The sequence below is a fragment of the Protopterus annectens genome, chromosome 3.part1 (assembly GCF_019279795.1).
Source record: "Protopterus annectens isolate FY-2018-M chromosome 3.part1, PAN1.0, whole genome shotgun sequence".
NCBI lineage: Eukaryota > Metazoa > Chordata > Ceratodontiformes > Protopteridae > Protopterus > Protopterus annectens.
In genome coordinates, this window is record NC_056732.1 from 1,077,905,335 (window position 1) to 1,077,927,532 (window position 22,198).

Sequence of the window (22,198 nt, forward strand, 5' to 3'; positions counted from 1 at the left end):
TGTCTGTTGTAAAGCACTACAAGTGGCATGGCAAAACAACCTTGCATTACAAAAGTACATGTTAACTAATATAGTCACCCTGTGCATCCGACACATAGCTTCCTTTCCCTGCATCAATGGTGAAGATGACAGGGATGTGGCACAGGTATCATCACCTGCACAGCGTGTTGTGTGGGGGTGCAGGAGGCCTAGGCTGACACAAATGGTTGACAGTATGTGTGTGAGTCAGGAAAGGAAACAGGTAAGATGGACCATGGAAAGGTGCCATGTGTGTCTGTAGGTGACCTGCATTTAACAGTGGTGTGTGAGTGTGTGCGTCTAAACAGTCCAGCTCAGTGCTAGCCCTACATGTGTGTATGTTGGACAGCTTTGGACCGTACATGATAGAATTGACAGTTCACCATCTCTGGCCCCAAACACAGGAACTGGCTCTGCCAGGATTTGAACTGGCACCTCCATGCCCAAGGTCAGAAGCGGTGTTAATACCTGACAGTGACTGCTGTCTGCTGAGACCGTGTCCCCAGCTGGAATGCCCAGGACTACAAGCCCATGGCCTGCACATCATGGTGTGGATAGCATACTCCCCCTCTGTAGCAATGGATGTACTGCCACTACTGGAGCATGATTGTGCATGGGCACGTGAACTCTCAGCAGATGGGGTTGCTGACCTACATCTACGAGTTTGACACTCAACACCAGCTACACATTCCAGCACAGACAATATGCGGTCCAAGACAGGCAGTGTCTCTTCCCAGTTTCTGTCCACTGCATCAATGAACTGATTCAGGGTGTCCCTAGTGCAGTGGAGGTAGTCACGGATGTCAGACTGTGCTGCATCCATAACCCTAAGCATACATCTGGTGTTCTGTTCAGAATGTAGCTGTGCCTTAATGATGACCCGAACCATGTGCCGAGTGACCTGTGGTGTGACACCTGCCACATGTGGTGGATGTACAGCAGGCCTCCTACAAGCAGCCCTGTCAATCTGCCTGTGTGGGACCTCGCCAACTCTCTGACTATGGCCAATGTCTACACTCACTGGAGCCATAGTCATCACACTTTCCTGTTCAATGTCCCCACCCTCGGACTGTCCAATATCTGTGGCCTCCGGGACAGGGCATGTGTGGGCATACTGACTGTGTGCGGTGACAATAAGGGCAGAAGAGGAATTTGAACCTCCTGGACAGATTCAGCCCCCAAAACTCCCACCTGTGCCACACTGTGGCCAGCATCATCATCAGAGTCTGAGGAGACAGTAACATCAGGTTGTGTAGGAGACAGAGACCAACTCCACCAGTTACCTGTGATAAGAAAGGAATAATCAGTACATTAATATCTGCACTATTATGCTCTACAGTACTATGTTGTGATACATGTAAGTCTCTATACACTGTCATCACTATGACAGACTTGTTGAAAACCCAACCTCATGTAGTAGTACATGAGGACAGCAGTCTTTCCACTAACAGCTTTAGTTACTTGAAAATAACATCTCATTACACTGCAAAATCATTGGCAACAGTGAGTTACACTTTTGACATTTGTGAAGACTTTGCACAGTTGACACATATGACATTCTGTAGTGTCCTGACAATACTGTCACATCTATCAGTGTGCTCACGTCTACAAAACATAGGTATGAGTCTAACATGTGTACAGTCAGAATATATTTGTGCAGTTGGCAATCATGCTGACAGTACAGCAATGCAGGCAGCAGGCCCGGGATCAAAGTCTAGGGATTACAATGCTGCAAACCTACATCTATAACAAAACAGTGTCATGCTTACCAGGACCAGGACCATGGGCTTGGGCAATACCTGATGGACCTGTGAAAAGTTGAGGGAGAGGTAATGTCAGTACCACTGCATGTTCTACCACCACAAGATAATATGTCCATATATCTCACATTTACAGTAGTTACTGTGTTAATTGTTATATTGTTCAAAATCTGAGCATGACAGTCAAACTGCAGTGAAACCCTTCTCCCCCCCCCAAAAGTAGACAGACCTGACACTCACATAAGACTATGTATGCCCTGACACACTGAATGCTGCAGTATTACAATGCTGATCAGACTAAGCTTACCTGCACGCTCATGTGCCGTGAACACTGTGGCACCCACAGTGATGGATGCCTGGGAGCTGTTGTGTGTGCCTAGATTTGCCAGGAATTCCTCAATGGCTGAGAGCGGTTATTCCACTCCAGGGCCTCTACCACTGGCACCATGATCCCTGGTTACATCTGCTGCTCTTCTGCATGCAGCATTAGTTATGTCTGTTGAGCAGTGTCAAACCTGCTCATATATCTTGTCCTGATGACTAGTGGAATTGACATCACAGACAAGGTCAGCCCACAATGCCTCCCACTGTTCCCTGTTGTGCCTCCCCCTGGACAGTAGGACTTCATGGTGTTGACAGAGTGCTTCTACTAGTAGCTCATTCTCTGCATCCATGAAAGCTGCACAGCATCTTGCATACATGTTCCCTGAAAGGCAACATGGGAACACGTCCGGATCACATATGTGGAAGTACACTATGTAGAGATACAGCAAGGACAGAATGGCTGGCAGTATCCACTGCTTGATCACACGTATCATATTCCACAATGTATAAACATACAAAGCATGTGGATACATCTAAGATACTGGCTATAGTCAGTTATTCCCATATGTGCCATGACAGATACTGCTGTATGTTCATGTAGCTGACAGTGGAATCTATTGTAGTGTGCCCCAAAAGGCAATCCCCCTGATAATATGTCAAACCAACTGTGTCAAACAAATAGCAGTGTGCTATTACAACCACTGTAAAGAGAGAGTTCCATGATCCCAGTGAGTCACACTGACAACATACATTCCACCTTTGATGTCTTGCTCATCCTCTATATGTGTAACAAATCTGGAGATCATTAACATGTCATTATCACAGTTCTAAGAAAAGCTTAATGCTGTAATCCCTATTCCTCATAAGTATAGTTAGACATCTACACCCTGATGTAAACAAGATGGTTACATACCTGATGAAGTGCAGTACCCCTCTGCTGATATGTGCTGATAGTTAGTACTTTGCATATGTGTGGTCTGTGTGAGGAAAGACTCATACAGAATGATTTCCCTTAACCAGCTGCTTGCCTTTTTAACATGCTGCTCATCAGCAGGTGATTGCCTCTTAACAAATCTGTGGTTCTGAAATGCTAATTGCAGCCAACACAGCTGATTTGCATTATCATCAACCAATCACATGCATCCACAGTACAATATATAAGGCTGTCATGTAGATTAGGGGCCCTTTCTAATATGTTATGCTGAACATTACTGGGGTGAGAACACTACTTTATCGCAGAGTGTAGGCCTGTAGCAGCAACTTTTACATAGAGATGTATGTGCTACAGGCTGCAGCTGCTGCTGCAGGTAATAGGCCTAGGCAGAGAATGTGAACACTTTGGAGGACAACAAGCTGTAGGAGTAAATGTGGGAGCTGTGTCAGCCTTGTTGTAGACCCAGAGCCAGAATGAGACTACCATTTCCACTCCAATTAAGGTATGTGTTTAAGGTAAGTCTGTTAGGCAATGGTATCACTAACAGAATACTATGCCATATGTTTGTTGTGTCCTTGAGCAACATGGGAGATTAATATAACAATATGTCCACCATTTAGGTGACTGTCAGGCCATATGTTATAGTCTGGTAGTAATTTGGAGCATGTATGAGGGCAGTCCATGTTACAAGCAGGTACTTAAAATGTGTATGTTAGGTATGCAGCTGTGCTAATCGGCACTGTGAGTCTGAAAGGATTGTGTGGTGTACTCTGATATTAGTGGCCCTCATTTGCAGTACCTGAGCTGAATTTCTCTGTGAATTGCATATTAATGCATGATGTGACACTTTATGCACTTATACTTTTGCTATAGGGATATGTGAAGTGTGTTTCTATGTGCAGACCTGTGACTTCCATTAGTGAAATGCAGACATTTTATTTGATATGCATTGTGTGGATAAAGAGTACATGACTCAGTCATTATTTGCTGCCCTCACAATACTATAATTCCAGTGCTACACACTAGTGGATTTGCACCCAGGATTATGTGTGATAAGATGTACTGTTTGCAAGACACATCTATTTTCAAGATATATGTGCGCACATACAGTTTGTGATAAACATTTTCTACATCCATCAGTATGTGCATGGCTTTATATGGATGTATTTCTGCATCAGGGTCCCAGTTAAACATGTATTTTGCCTTTAATGCCTTAGCAGGTGTCTTTCTACATAGGTTCATAGGTTCATAGGTAGGTACTAGGCTATCGGCCCTGGGGCCTATACAAGCCTAGCCAAAAAGGTACCCTGACTTTTGCCACCCAAGAAAATTATTTTCCTGTGCCCCTGTTGAGCAGAGCCACAGAGGTGATCCCCGGGGTGAATTTCCTATTTTCCATCCAATCATCAAGATTTTTCTAGAAGAGTGCTAAGGAGGAGCTTGTTTGATATAAATAGGTAGTTTGTTCCAGAGTATGGGAAGTCTCTGCGACAGGAATCTATCCCTCCAGCATGTTGCTGATAAAAGGGCACATTTTCTTGCTATCACAGGCCTCACTTACATCCATTATTATGTCCTTGGCTTTCTAGTCATGTTCTATTCCACCAGAGTGCAAAGTACACGCCCATTTTTTCCATTACTTTTTAATCAAGTTTACACAGCAGGGTACGGCACTCAGCTCTGCTGAAGCATGCTTAATGACTAACTGGCAATTACTATGTTTTGTTTAAACCACCTGTTTTAATTAAGATTTGTGTGGTGTGGCAGGTAATGCAGTGGTCTGCAGGTGTGATGGTCTTGGGTTCGAAATATGGGACAGGTTTTTATTTTGTAACTGTGTATTACAATTTTAAAAACACATATAGTCAATATTGCTCTATTTAGCTGAGCTTAGCTTCTGCACAGTTTCATGCTAAAAAATATAAATAAAAGAAAAATAGAAAGATAGGAAAGTGATGAAATGTGGTGCAAGCAGAGGGGAAAAACATAGTGAAAGGCAGGTAGGGGTGTGCAGGAGTGGTGTAGGAAAAAAACTATAGCTGTCCATTTCTTGTGCATCAACAGCTGTGCACTTTGACAGAATTTGTACATGACTTTGAACTCTCACCCCCAGAGTGAGGGGTGATAACATAACTGCATTGTCAAGCAAATTGGATTAAATTATGTGTGTCCAGTGGACACATGCACAAAATGGAGAGCTATGTATGGGACAATATATATATTTTTTGGGACAGGTGTCCATTTTTTTAAGGTAACAGTGGAATGTTGGAGAAGTGACATAGGTATATGTGGGGGAGGTAAGTTGGGTAGGTGAGGAATCATTTGCAGACAAACAAGACAGCAGACAGGGGCAGTATATGACACATGATGGGATAAACACCTTGGATAGAGAGGATGTTGTGGAAACTAAGTCCCATGTGCCTCCACAAGCCAGAAGCATGACTCATGGGACTGTTTGCACTGCTCTGTCACTGCCTCAAGGGGGGCAGTGGTGGAGGCTGGGCACAGGGGTGAGGCTGCCCCACCAGGTTGGCCAGCATGTTCTCAATCTAGCACAGGTGACAGTCAAACAAATGGTAGACTATCCTGCACACCAAAACTGGCTGCTCAGCCTGGGTGATGACTCCACCTTCACCACTGCTCCCAGATGGGGGCCCGTCCCCATCCCATGGGGTACTACCTGATGCCACAGGTAGTGCAGGGGCAGCAGAGGGGGCACCACTGGTCTGGGTCCCAGACATGCTGGTACTCGGTGCCATGGCCAGATGAGGCAAGGTAGGTGGATCAGCCAGAACTGGCCTACCTTAACATGCTGTGGTAAATGCAGTATAGCAATAAGTTAAGGTTAATAATAACCAAACCATTATTAGCAGTAACAGAATGGAACATCATAGTTATCAATCCAAATACATATTAATGTATATTATGTGTAACACAACATTAGGTAACATAACAGTCAGCATGTTAACAACATGCCAGTAGGAATTAGTAAGAATTAAACCATTAGGCCAACAAAATAGTTAGTTTAACAAAATATGTTAATATTGAATCATAATAAAACAAACAATAATAAATCACAGTTTACCAAAATATAGTTAAACAAACTATGTTAATATGAAATAATAATAATAAATAACAATAATAAATAAATGAAGATAAGGGGTGGGGAGAGAGAGAGAGAGAGAAACATTCCATTACTGACAATGCAGACTATATCCCTGAAAACACTGATAATAAATACTCTACAGGAGTCTAGTGTCAGTTTTGAGTACAGTGACTACAACTAATTCAGCTCATACATACCTCTCAACCTGTTTGCATGGGTTAGTATGGGCCAATCAATAACAAATGCAGGTACACAACTACACAGAACACTTTCACATAATGTGGACTTATATAACTACCAAGATGCTCTGTAAGTGGATTTGGTAATACATTGCATTCCAGGTAATCATTTTTCCTGTTACAGACAAATTAGCCAGTTTTAATTACATTACGAGAAATTGTGACACTTGAGAGGCATGTTTGTGTATAGTACATAAACTAGACATTGATCATGCCTTAGTTGTCAGGCATGGGAATAGAACCCAATAGCTGCGACTGCAGGGGACGTCTGCAAAAAATTTAACAATTGGTTGTAGCAACTTAGTACAGACACACAAGGAATACAGCCATACTGCATTTATTAAAACAGATTTCTTTAGGAATCAGCAATGTTACTTAGCACTTTATTGGTATTGCTGATAATTGTCTGTGAAATGTAAACACAATCATAACTGCACATAATATCGGCTACCTCAACCATATACCTTTTGTTTCTGGAGAGGGAGAAAATGAGAGCATTATGTGATTGAATTTGGTTTGCATTCTAGAGCTATTACAGTGTTATACCTGACTGCAGTAAGAGTAGAACCCACAGCATGGAATACAGCCATACTGCATTTTATTAAACAGATTTCTTTAGGAATCAGCAATGGTGCTTAACACTTTATTGGTATTGGTGATAAATGTCTGTGAAGTCCACACACAATATCTGCCCATAGAGTGGTCTACCTCACCCATATACCTTTATTACCTGGAGTAGGAGGAACAGAGAGCATCATGTGACTGATATTTGCTTGGAGACAGTGTTACACTTGACTGCAGTAACCTTACCATAGACAAGCAATACATACAGCTCTGGTTATGACTACACAATCCTGCTGTACACCATTTTGATTACTGTTATTGGTATTGTTTATTGTTTATTGCAATACAGTTGTTATTGTTCATTTATTGCACTACAGTTCTAATTGCCCATTTACTGCACTACAGTTCTACTTGCCCATTTATTGCACTATAGTTTTTATTGTGTGTACTTTATTGCAGTAAATGTTTTACTCTTTCTTGCTTATTGCACTGCAGTTAGCATAGTAAATCCTTATTTACCACACTCATGGTGCAACCTGGACAGGTGCCCAGCATGGAACTCAACATTGTGAGCCCTCTCAGCAGCAGCTGTTGGAAAAGAAGCACACCATTATGTAGACCAGTTTTGCAGAATTCAACTTCCAGTTTGATAAAACAGTGGAAAACATACTTACATATTTGTGGGGCATTCCTGGTTTGTGCCTGTTGGATCCAGGTGTCCAAGGTTCCCCTCTTTCCCGTCTTCAGGTCATCATAATGGTGATGACACTGCTCACCAGTGTGGGGGATACTAGTAACACTGGTAAGTTTCCTGGCCAACTGGTCCAAGGCCTCCACCTTACATTCCAAGCCCTGGAAACCACCCTCCATCAGCCTGGGTTCATAATTTTTTTCCTGGAGCCCAACAAAACTGTGGATGGCTGAACACTCTATCTCTGCACCCAAAAGCATGCACCTTCAGCAGCACTGCCTGCCATATCACCAGATGATTAGACTCCAGGAATGGTGCAGAAGTCCTGCCTATATAGGCTCTTTTCCCACCTTTACCTGTCATTGAGCAACATTCAGAAAAGCACTGTCTCACTTAGCAGTGCAAACAGCAATTAAAAAAAAATGTAATTATGATAGTTAATTATATCTGGTTTCTATTTTTAGATGTGTAGCAGGTGTCAGCTGTCTATATGTGAGCACAGCTTGGCATTGCTGTGCTCTGTGCCACACCTCATAAACATACAGAGAGGAAAAAAAAAATCATAAAAATAAAATATTACACATTTGAAACAATTGGCAGCATTTCAACAGTAGTGGGGACCATTACAGGGAGCCTCACCCTGTACATAATGTCTGACCAGGCATCCACAACCATGGGTAGCCTCTACACTTTCCCCTACATGGATTCAATATCCCTGTTTCTATGCTCTCCCTCAACAGTGTGCCATCATTAATATGTATTGCGTGCTGCTGAGGGGGAACCGTGGCCGTGTACACAGATACATTCTGTGTAGGCTCTACATGGTGCCTACATGGATTTTATTAAATCTTGGGGTCAGTATTACTTGTATTATTAATTATGCAAATAAGCATAATTGTTCATATTTCTATAAATATCTCAATAATTAAACACTCAGAATTTTACAGTGTATTGTAAAAGCAAAACTCTGGCAGAAAAAAACTGATCTGGCAGTATATGTCTAGGCTGCACAATTTCCAAGATAAGAAAAAGATGTTTGTGAAACATTAGAGAAAATTTTAATTCTAGGTTTGTGTGCATTATTATATATTGCAGTATTGATAAAAATATTATGAATAGACTATTATCACTGTAAATAAGTAATTTTACTGATAACATTTCCATTTGTACCTTTTAATAGTATTTGCCACTCAGAAGATATTTGCATTTGTTTGGCTTATGCTTTTAACTTGATTTTTTTTAAGACAATGCTCTGAAATGTATCATTTTGTAAGCCACTAATGGTGTGACATTCAACAGCTCAGAGGTGATAGCGAGTTAAAGCAGCTCCACAGCTTTGTAAACTATTCTAAAAGCTGATGGCAGTCACTGATGATGTACGACTAAAGAGGAAAACAATAGGCAATCAACAAAAAGAACTGAATGAACTGAAAGAAATAAGACAGGATTTCGAGAACAGACCACGGCTAAGGTTGGAGGTGCAGAGACCAGCAGAAGGCTGATCAGAAAAAAAAAAAGATACAGAGTAGCAAACAGGATAACTGAATGGGTTAGAAAACAGATCTAGAAGATATAACTATAGATAACCAGATTAATGGTCAAGTCCCAGACTACAAGAACCAATAATAAAAAGAATGCAGACTTAGTGGAATGGGAAGTATGAGAGAACACGAAATGAAATACAAGAGCATGATAGCACAGTTATAAACCGAAAGAAGAAATTATGAGACAAGCCAGAACACTCAAAGTGATACATTTTAAAGGTATGTTTATAAAACCGGTAGAGGATTATACCAACTCACTGCATACATTCAGAACAAAAAAGGATGTCTGACTTGTTGAAGCCTAATGAAGTCACAGGGAATTCTTGCATGGATTTCCTACCCCACTATCTTAACTGTAAAATGGAAGATGAAACAAATGTAGGCTCCACACAAAAAGACAAGCATGATGGAAGCCTTCAGAAAATGCTACAATAAATATATTGGTAGTGGGAGAAGAAAAGGGAAGTCCAGTGGGAGTTCACAGACAGAGGAGAGGGAACCAGGTAAAAGGAATACTAAGGGGAAAAAATGAATGCAAAAAGCTGTTGGTTTACACATATCTCTCTCTCCAGCAATGACTGAGGTCATTATACATCTCTTTAGACTAATGAATCTATTAATGTAAGATTTCTCTGATTTCACTAATTGTGGATGCTATGTATGAATATACTACTATTAATTAAGACTCACTGCATTTTATATCTAAATATACTTTGTAAACTTTCTAGTTTTTGTTACGTTATTCATATGTGTGGAGCTTTTCTCCCTGGGCCTGCACTGAAAATGGACCTGTGCCTATTGGACTATCCCGGTTAACAAATGTAACATAAACAAATAAATAAATATAGTACCCTGCTGTCCCCAAGAATGCCCTCACCTACTTTTTGGTAACAGGAGCAGGCTACACCTGAATAGCTTCCACTTTGGCAGGTTCTGACCTGATCTTACCACTCCCCACTCTATCTCCAGGTAGGAGACCTCTGTCATACCCATCTGACACATACCGGGCTTAATGGTCAACCCTGCCCTTTGCTCTGTCCAGGACCTTTCTGACATGCTGAGGTTGCTCATGTCAGGAGTTGCTGTAAATGTTAATATCATCCAGGTAAGCAAGGGCATAATCTCCTGCTCCTGCTAGGATACAATCTACTAGCCTCTGGAAGGTCACTAGGGCATTTTTTCATCCAAAAGCGCGTCTTTGTGAACTTGTATAATCCAAAAGGAGTCACAAAGGCTGACCTCCTTCTAGTGGTCAGAGTCAAGAGCACCTGATAGTAGCCTTTTGTCAGATCAATGGTGGTCTAAGGCTTCATCTGTCCTAGGCATGGGGTAAGCATCTGAATCTGTGTGATTATTCAGTTTTACTTAGTCCACATAGAACCTGGTGCTGCCATCTTTCTTTGGTACCAGCAGCACTGGGATGGCCCAGGGACTGCTGGACTCCTGGATTACCCCCAGTTCCAACATTTCCTGAATCTCCTCCCTCAGAGTCTGTCTGACTCACTCAGGCACCCTGTAAGGGGCCTGCTTAATAGGCCTTTGGGGTCCTGTATCCACATGGTGCTGCACCAGGTGGGAACACCTAAGTTTCCCAGTGAACATGCCCCAAACTCCTGTAACACTGCTTGGATTTCTCGAGCCTGGGTAGTGGATAGCTGCTGGGACATTGTTACCGCTTCCACAGAAGTGTCAGTCCAAGTCTCACTGAAGAGATCAGTCACCAGATCCCCCTCATATCTTCCTGCCACCCACTGCAAATACTCAACACCAGGGCCTCCCTATCATGGTAAGGCTTCATCATGTTAACATGGTACATTTTGTGTCCCAGCCTCCTGTCTAGCAGTTCTACCATGTAGTCAACATCATTGACTTTCCTTACCACTTTGAAGTGTCCCTCCCAAGCTGCCTGCAGCTTATTGTGTCTGACAGGAATGAGAACCATAACCTGCTGCATCCACAGCATACTCTCAAACTCAAGCATTCCTGTCATACCAGACCTTTTTCTGCTGTTAGGCTCCTGCCAGCTTCTTCTGGGCCAAGCTCATGAGCTCTCTAAGTTTTGTCCTGAAGTTTAGGACATATGCCACAACAGACTCCTTGTGAGATTCACACTTACCCTTTCACTCATCATGAATCAGATCTAAAGACCCCCTTACCTTATGTCCATACAGCAACTGAAAGGGTGAAAAACCTGTTGATTCCTGGGGCACCTCTCTGCATGCAAACAGCAGACAGGGCCATTTGTCCCATTCTCTCTTAAACTGGTCTGCAGATGCCTGTAACATGGTCTTTAGTTGAGAGTTTAACCTCTCCATAAGACAATTAGTCTGGGGATGATGGGGGTGCTCTTTAGGTGCTTCACCCCACAGCACTCCCACAGACAAGTCAGCAAGTCTGACATGAAATTAGCATCTCTGTCATTCAGTAATTCTCTCAGGAAACCTACCCTGCTGAAAATCTCTAAAAAAGCATTTGCCACCTTCTCTGCCTTGATGGAGGACACAGCCACCACCTCAAGGTATCTAGTAGCATAATCTACTACCAACAGGATATTCTTCTTCCATGTGGAACTTGGGGTACTCAGAGGCCCCACATTATCCATAGCTACCCTCTGAAATGCCTCCTCAATCACAGGCAAAGTCATCAAAGGAGCCCTGACCTTGTCTCCTGCACTACCTATTTTTGGCACTGCTCACAAGTCCTGCAATACCCTGTTACATCCCTTGCAATCCCAGGCCAATAAAAGTTCTGCATAATATGTCTCTTGGTATGCTTTATGTCCATATGATCTGCAAAAAGAATGTCATTGGCTATGGCTAGAAGTGCCAGATGGTAGGCTGTAGGCACTACCAACTGCTGCTTTACTTCTTCCTCTAGCCCTCCCTCGGGGGGGTACCTGTAGAGTTACTCTTTGGTTCAGTATACAGACTCCACTTTTCCTTGAGGATCAGGTGCCTCCCTAGCTACCTCCCTCAAGCCATGTAATGTAGACTCTGAGAGCGGAGCCTGTCTCAACTGCATATTTGTGACCCTTCCAAGCTCCCTTTCCACAGGAAGCCTGGCATCCTCTGACAGTGGTGCCTCACTGTCAGCCCTGGGTGCTACCACTCACCACTACCCTTGCAGTCACTCTGTCCAAGGGAACATCAGTACCTACAAGCAGCTGTGGCTCACCTTCAAGCTCACTGCTACAGGGGAGCTGTCTCCCTGAAATAGCCCACCTCACCGGCCCTGGCTTCAGGTGTGGGGTCTTTCTGGGTCTCCCCAGGCCACCAGTCCCACATGCCTGTCTCAAAGCCTGACTGCATGTAACTGCATGCATACAAGGAATTTCACTATCAAAAGTATCATTTTGTGAAATCACTCCCCTTCAACTATTTAAATGTATTGGTCATCCTACTGTATTCCATAGTACCAGAATACAAAAGTGACCACCCTTTTCAATCTATCTTGCTGTTTTAAAAATATTGACTCTGCACTAAAACTTAACTTTTTAGACAGGTAAAACTTAAGTTATCTACTTTCACATCTAACTTCTCTAGTGCACACTGCAGTGTTTAGGATAAACCATTTTTTTCATCTTACCTTTAAGCATCCCTGTGACTAGCACTTGCTTTAAAACCTGCTGGAAAGCACTAGGAAGTCTTAAACTGACATAAGCACTCAACTCTCCTTGTTAATAAGGAGAAATTAATTGTAGACACTAAACAGCCTATAATTGCAAAGTACCTTGCGAAGATGAGGGAAAACAGCTCTTGTACTTCAAAATAAAAGCACCAAACCATGCCTGCCCAAGGGTCAGCTTCCGGTGATTTCTCCTGTCCACCTGGTGAATCTGGGCATACTCGGGCAATGCAGCAATTGCCTCATGTTTACAGACAACCCTCTACTCCTACCACCCAACACTACAACCTGTGAGAGATGCACTTACATAGCCAAACTGGAAGCAAAGCTCTCTCCACCCAAGTTTGTGCTAGACAGTCAAGAGGAGAAGGTTAACACCCGCACTACACCTCAAGCAACATATAGCCCTTCTAAACCCACACCACCAACACCAACACATAGCAACACTAAACCCACATATGTGGAGGCCCTTAATAGTAACCTGCCCAAGCAACAAGGACCTCTGAAGCTGAAACACAAACAAACATCAATCACAACCAAAGTGTCACATAGCTCACAACACCAGTGTGCCACCCAACAACAGCCCCTAAGGCAAGACAACGTACCCAACACTTTAGTCATAGGTGACCCTATAGTCAGGCACACTGATGTCCCAATCACCAGGCTGAACAAGGACACAATTACAGTCAGCTGTCTGTCGGGTGCCAGGATCCGCCACATAATGCATGCACTCAAGTCACTCCACAACAAGTACAAATATGACTCTGTCATTGTCCATGTTGGAGTGAATGACTTGAGACATACCTCCCTGGACTACATGGAAAGAGACATGGAAGAGCTCTCGGATCATGTTGCCCAGGCAGGTATGACCCTAGCCATGAGTAGCATCCTGCCTTCACCCAGAATGATACCACAGTATAAGGACAAAATGATTAACTTCAACAATTGGCTAAGCTTCTGGTGTCATTCAAAGGGGATCCAGTATCTGTCAGCCTAGGACGACATGATCTACAGACTATGATGCTTTGCCAGAGATGGTCTGCACCTGTCAACCCTGGGATTCAGGTTACTGGCTAAGGCTCTTGCCACCCCTATAATGCTTTTTTAGGCAAAGTTCAAAGGACAAAACCACCACCGTAACAGGTACAAGCATGCAAAATCTGAAGGTAATGCTACTCAATGCTAGAAGTCTAAACCTCAAAATGCACTCTCTGAAGGCACTCTTAAAAATGGAGAACATTGATATCTGTGCAGTAACTGAGACCTGGTTCAAGGCTCCAAAGAGCACCACTGCAATACCAGGCTACAACTCTTACCACACTTTTCGGCCACCAAACCAGGACCGAAACACTAAAGATGGAGGAGTGTCCATATTCACCAAGGATATTCACAACACCAGGCTAGATGCCCAACACAATGCGTCTGAAATTCTCCAGGTGCAACTAGCACTAGGTAAGACTGCAATTCAAATTGTAGCTTTCTACAGATCCCTCACCATGCCCCAAGATTCTCACTACACCTTTCTAAACATACTTGGAAATATTAAGATACAACCAAACACCCTAATACTGGGTGATTTCAACTACCCTGCTATTAACTGGGAAAACTACTCATGTACCAACACCTTTGCCCAACGGTTCTTGGAATTCATAAATTCCAATGCCCTAGATCAACTAATCCTTAGTCCCACCAGGGGCTCCAATATCCTAGACCTGGTCATTATCAACATGAGAAATCGATGCTCCACACCTATGGTGACCCCCCTCATTGGTCAGGTTGACCATAAGCTAATCACCCTTTACATCCACATCCCACCCTCACCCTCCAGTAAGGAAACCTCCTTAAAAAACTTCTCCAAAGCCAACTTCATGCTACTCAAGTCAGAAGTGACAAACTTCATGACACCCATGCAGACGGGAACTGAAAGTTCGACTGCTGAATCCTACACTAAGGCACTGTATGAGCACATCCACTCATGCATGAACTGTGCCATCCTCAATAGAACCAAGACGCTCTCCTCCAAAAAAGGAAGCCAATCTGGTGGTCCCTTGCCATAAACAAACTTTACAATAAAAGGAAGAAACTGTTGCAGAACAGAAGAAAATCCCAGGATGCAAAAAGCTCCCTCACCAGCCTCTGTAAGAAGCTGAGATCCCTCATAAAATCCTCCAAAGCTAGTTACGAAAATAAAATTGCCAAAGATTGCAAAGACAACCATAAGGCATTCTATAGCTATGTCAAGAATCTAAATGGCAATGCTCAGATCTGCTCTGAGCTACAACAGAATGGCATTAACTATACTGATCCCAAGGATATTGCCAATATCCTGGCAGATCTATTCAGTGCAAACTTCACCCCCCTCTTACCCCCCTTTAGGACCCATCTCAATACCGAAAGATTGCCAAATTCCGGTAGTAACAGCCACACAGGTAAAAAACGCACTCTCCAAAGCTAAGAATACAGTATCCATGGGACCAGACGACATCCCAGGCTGTGTACTACATGGACTACAAAATGAACTGGCATCTCACCTAAGTGTCATGTTTAATCATAGCCTCACCTCAGGCTTCGTGCTCACTGAGTGGTGCACAGCTACAGTTATTCCACTCCACAAGGGGGTATCCACCTTGGATCCCAGGAACTATCACCCCATCGGTCTGATGAGCCTGATCTGCAAGGCCATGGAATGTATTATCATGGAACTTATAAACAAAGACATTGGCAACATTCAAACACTGGACCCCACACAGTTTGGATTCGTGAAGGGCTGATCTTGTCTCCTGAACCTGATTGACTTCTTTGAATCAGTCTCCAGAATCATGGACAAGGGTAAGGTGGTCCACACAACCTATCTGGACCTTGCCAAGGCCTTTGACACCATCCCCCACTCTGGAATCACAGATAAACCTACTAAGCTGGGCATTAATCCCTACATCACTCAATGGGTTGCCAACTGGCTTACTGACAGAACCCACACAGTAAAAGTAGCTGACTCCAAATCCAGCTCCAGACAAGTGACAAGTGGAGTACCTCAGGGTTCAATCCTGAGACCACTCTTGTTTGGCATCTACTTCCCTGAAGTACAGGCCAACACTAAGGGACTCTGGCTAACAAAGTACACAGATGACTGCAAACTGGGAGCCATTATTGAATCTCCAAATTATGTGGATATTCTACAAAAGGGCCTTACAGAAACAGATGCTTAGTGCCTCAGCCATGGGCTCAAACTCAATGCCAAGAAATGTATAGTTATCCCCTTTGGGGAAAAAACATGTATCCGTGAATTGCCACATAGGTGGCAGTACACTAAACACCAAAAGTGTGATAAGAGACTTAGGAACACAGGTGGACAGTGGTCTCACCTTTGATAACCACATCGCCACAACAGTCAGGAAATCCTTCTATGTGGCACACCTCATCACTGAGGGTTTTTCATCCAGCAAAATTGAGGTCATTGTCCCACTGTACTCATCCCTCATTAGATGCATTATAGACTACAATGCCCCATTTGGTATTTACCTCTGAAGACATCTGTGACAACTGGAAAGGATGCAGAAATACCTCACTAAAAGAATCACAGGCCTAACAGGCCTAAAGCAGATGCCCTATGCTGACCGTCTAAAAAAACTCCACCTATACTCTGTCGCATATTGTCTACTCAGTGGCTCTGGTTAACATACAAGGCCATGTCAAACCCAGAGCTGTTGGACATACTACAATTAAAGAAATCCCAATCCCTCAGAGACACATGCTCCGGGGATCTAAACCTTGTCATCACAATGAACAAAACATGCTGGAGGGATAGATTCCTGACCCAGAGACTCTCCAGACTCTGGAATAGACAGTCCATACATGTCAAGCAAAGGGCCTCTTTGGGCCTCTTCAAAAAGAACCTTGATGATTGGATGGGAGATAGGAATCACGTCAGTCACCCTGCTAGACAAGGGTCCAGGGAAGTAAATACTGTGGGAAGAAATAGCCAGGGAATTGTTATGACTAGGGTTGTATAGGCCCTAGGGCCGATAGCCTAGTACCAGCCTATGAACCTATAAATCATTCCCTATCAGGACATCTGCAGGGATCTCCTCAAGCACACCTACTTGCTTACTTCTATTTCCACCCTGTCAGTCAAGGTGAACCCTGGCCAAAAGCATTTGGAATAGGGTTCCTCCTAAAGCTCTGTCTGGAGTGGACTGACCAAGCAAGTACTTAGGTTCATAGGTTCATACTAGGCTATCTGCCCTGGGGCAATGATAAGCCTAGCCCGATTCTGTATGGCTTACGCCACCCCTTGATTTGAGTATACTGTGCCCTTTTTAAGGTTTAGTTTACTGTGCCTCTGTCTAATAATGACACAGGAGTAATCCCTGGGACAAACCTACGATCCCCCATCCACCTATCGAGATTCTTCTTGAAGAGATTCAGTGAGATGCTCTGCCTTACATGAACTGGAATTCTATTCCAGAGCGAAGGGAGCCTCTGGGTTATGAACCTGTCCCTCCAGCAAGTTCTATTTATTTCTGTGCTGAGGTTCAAGTCCCTCAAGCATGCGGCTCTAAGGGATTTAGATTTACTGAGGTGGAGCATGTCCATTAATTCTGGATTTGACATAGCTTTGTATGTCAGGCATAGATCGCCTCGAAGTAGGCGGTATGCAACTGAGTAGAGCTGGAGTTTTTTTAACTGAGCAGCATATGGCATCTGTTTGAGACCCTTGATCCTCTTGGTGAGATACTTTTGGGGTCTCTTTAATTGCTGCAGGTGTCGGGTAAGGTACATCCCAAAAGGGGCATTGTATTCTATGATGGGCCTGATGAGGGATGAATAAAGGGGCACGATTACCTCTCTTGATCTAGATGTGAAACCCTTCATGATGAGGTGGGCTATATAGAAGGTCTTTCTAACCACTTTGGCAACGTGGTTTTCAAAGAAGAGATTGCTATCAACTTGGGTCCCCAGGTCCCTAATAACTTTCTCTGTACTTAATGGGTTTCCGCCTATGTGGTAATTTCTGGGCACATTGTTTTTGCCAAAGGGTATGACTATACATTTTTTGGCATTTAGCTTTAAACCATGGCACTGGCACCAGTTATCTGTCTCTGTGAGACCTTTTTGAAGGATGTTTGTGTCAGCTGGAGAGTCGATTATGGCGCCCAGTTTGCAGTTGTCTGCAAACTTGGTGAGCCATAGTCCTTCCACATTTGCCTGTACCTCGGAAAAGTATATACCGAACAAGAGTGGTCCCAGGACAGAACCCTGTGGGACGCCACTTGTGACCGGTTTCAAGTCTGACATGGCTCCAGCAACTCTCACTCTGTGGGTTCTGTCTTTGAGCCAGTTTGCGACCCATCTTGTGACATAGGGGTTTATATTTAAGCTGGATAGCTTATCTATGATGCCCGAGTGAGGTATTGTGTCAAATGCCTTTGCAAGGTCCAGATAGGCTGTGTGGACTACCTTCCCTTCATCTATGGCTTTGGTGACTGTTTTGAAGAAGTCAACCAGGTTCAAAAGGCAGGATCTGCCCTTGACAAAGCCGAACTGGGTAGGATCTAGTGTCTGTAGGTCCCCAATGTCTTTGTTTATGAGCTCCATGATGATCCTCTCCATAGCTTTGCAGACTAAGCTAGTCAGGCTTATGGGGCGATAGTTTCCAGGGTCCGTAGAGGCTCCACCTTTGTGGAGTGGGACCACTGTTGCTGTACGCCATTCTGTAGGCACATATCCTGTAGTGAGGCTGAGATTGTATAGCTGTTTTATTTGAGGGATTAGTTCCTCTTGGAGCTCATGTAGGATGCAACCTGGGACGCCATCTGGTCCCATGGAAGCAGTGTTTTTTGCTTTGGAGAGGGCAGCCTTCACCTGAGCATCAGAGATGTTTTGGAGACAGCCCTCTGCCGGGATAGATACTTGCTCTTTTGGGGGGGAGGGGGTGGAGAAGTTTGCACTGAACCTGTCTGCCAGGATATTGGCAATGTCTGTGGGTTCAGTGTATTTTTTGTCATTTAGAATCAACTCAGAACAAGTCTAGGAGTTGCATCCCAGGTTCCTAACATAACTGAAAAAAGCCTTATGATTGTCTTTGGTGTCCTGTGCAATTTTTCTCTCGAAGCTGGCCTTGGAGGATTTTATGAGGGATCGTAATGTTTTGCTAGTACTGATCAGAGATGCCTTCCCTATTAGGGATTTTGCTCTATCATGTAGTAGCTTCCTCCTTCTGTTGTACAGTTTATTTATGGCAGGGGTCCACCAGACTGGACGCCAGCCTTTGGATGATTGGGTCTTGGTTTTGTTTGGGATAGCATGATCCATGCATTCCTGGAGATGTCCGTAGAATGCGTTTATATAGGATTCTGCAGTTTGGGCCGTAGTTTCCACTGGCCCTGGGGCCTTGAAGGATTCCACTTCAGTTTTGAGAAGTGAGAAGTTTGCTTTTGCGAAGTTTTTCACTGTGGTTTTCTGGGCTGGGGTTGGGGTCGGGATGTGGACATCCAGTGAAATTAATTTATGGTCTGATCTTACCAATGAGGGCTATACTTCTGGTCTGGAGCATAGAGTCCCCATGTTGGTAATGATCAGGTCTAGTATGTTGTCCCCTCTTGTGGGAGTGGTGACTAGTTGTTCCATAGTATTTGAGTTTATAATTTCCAGGAACCTTTGGGCTAAGCTACTGGGGCTTGAGTAGTGCTCCCAGTCAATGTTTGGGTAGTTGAAGTCACCCAATATATACTGCTCCTCTTTAACCACTGCAGGCTTCACAATGGTTATATCAGGTCTGTGTCTCTCTTAGCAGTGGCCTGTTTCCATCCACTACGATTGGATATAAACTCGGGTGATAGTTTGGTACACCTGTTGTCTCCAGACAACTTACCACTGGCACACTGTTATTCCCACTTGCTGACTCCCCTACCGTTTGGTCCCCATCATGCTTCCATGGACATCTGTATGTTACATGGCCCCACTGGTTACATTTAAAACATTTAACCCTTGATTCTGGCCATGTACCTGAAATAGTGGCTTCCCCTGTTACTGGTAAACTCTATTGGGGTGATTTAGGCTGCCCACCATGGGTTCCCTTATATCCATGTGCAGCACTGAGTATTCCCTTCTTGTGCAGTAATAGCTATGTAGAGATCCCCCTTTTTCCCCAGCTCACCTGCAGAGTTACACTCCCATCTGCCAACCAGATTGTCATGTCCTCAGGCAAGAGCTTTTCCCTCACCAAAAGGTCTGCCAGCCTTTCAAAAGTGGTGACCTACACCCACTCACCCACCTATGAAAATAAGTGCTTAACTCAGCAATATAATCGTATATACTTTCATCTGCCTTACGTCTATGCTCACAATTTTTTTTCTGTAAACTTCAGATGTCAACTTAAATCATTCTAATAAGCATTGTTTGACTTTATCATACTTTAAACAATTAGTATCAGACAATTTAGAAACAATGGTTACAGCTTTACCATGGAGTAAGGGGGTCAGGTACTGTACCCAGAGACCTTGGTCAACATTATACTGTTTATGTACTCTTTTAAATATATGAATAAAACTATTTTTCAAAATTATCACCCTCTGTAAACTGGAAGAAATTTACTGACCTTTATTGCTTCTAGAGTTTGGTTATTCCATTCCCCATTACCTCCATGTTCCTGTCAAACAGTCAGTATCTCCCTCTCGTTTTGATGCTGCCTCTCATTTTCTTCAGATGCTGCTTCCCATTTTCTTCAGCCTCCAAATGCCACAGTCTCTCTGCTGATTGTAATTCCATCTATTTCTCATTTTCTTTGGCCTGTAAATCCCATAGTCTCTCCACTGATTCTAATTCCAAACGTTTGACCTCCAGTTAAAGTTTCTTTAACTCCCGACAGATTTTAAAGTCCTTTGAGAAAAATATGAACTGTCCTGTTTCTGAGGGTTGCAAATTCCCATCACCAAAATGGTTATCCTCCTGGTTGCTGGTCTGAAATGTGATTAAGGCATGCACCAGTCCTTTGGCTTTGCACAACTTGGCCAACTGGTTCTTTGGGAGCTTGCCATAATCCTCTGCTGACATCATTGCCTGCTTTCCCTGACTAAACTTGACTAAAAAAATAAAACTGTTGTGAAAATGAAAACCTGTATGTTTACCTTGTGGCTGCTGAGAGTACACACTCCTTCAGTTACAACTGGCTGCAGGCTACAGAAGTTCAATTAATATCCACACCACTGCCCACCAATATGTGATACCTCACTTATATGCCAGTAATCAAGGAGCCTGAATCCTCACTACTGACACTGGTGAGGGACGTTCACTTGCTGCAAAAATAAATACACGCAGTATGTCTAGAGGCAGCTGTCTGCATCAAGTACAGTTTCCCTTAAGAGTACACAGGGAACACAGCCAATCTGGGGTCTGGGTTTCTCTCTCTCTCCAGGCCACCAATAAGACTCCTCACTGGCACAGCTGTAGAGTTGAGTCCTCAGCCGAGTGTCCAAGTCAAGTCCTCCAACACCCTCTCTGTGAAACCAGTACACTGTGTCCCTGCTCTAAGCAGCTGACGCACACACTCCTTGAGATTTGATTTGCACACGCACACACACACACACACACACACACACACACACACACGCACACGCACACGCACACACGCACACACACACACGCACACACACGCACACACACGCACACACACACACACACACACACACACACACACACACACACACACACACACACACACACACACACACACCTGGGAAAGCCTGGCATAGATTTACTCGTTCTGCTACCCTTTGCCCAGACTATAAGGTAGTTACTGCTACCAGAAACTCCAAAGCAAACTACTCTAAGGCTGTTGCTAGGGCACCCAATTATACTGAGTGAAATTAATATTAATACAAATGGTAGTGTTTGACCAATGCAATATGTTTTCCAGGAGTGGCCACAGTGTCACCAAGTGAATATAAGTACTCTCAAAGGTTAATATATTCCCTAAAGGACCAGCCACAATGAAAAGTTTAAATATATTTAATAATAAATAATAAAAAGAACATGAAAATACTAAATATCTATTTACAATAAACACCAGTTTCAATCACAGAAAATATAAAAATAACACAGATGAATTGATTCACACAGATACAGAAAAACAGTACTTAACTAATTTCACTATACTTTTCTGACTGATCTAAAGAATTGCTATTCCCTGATTACTTACTAAAGCAAGGCAAGATGAAGTGGGTGTGAGATTCTTCTATGTCAGGTTCTAAAAAACAGACTGCTCTGAGACTTCAGTCTCATCTAGTATTAAAACATCATTTCTGTGCTGTATTACAGAATGACATCACATATATCTGGCCATCTGTTTCCCATACTACCATCGTTTACTAGAAACTGAACCAGAATCTTGCACATA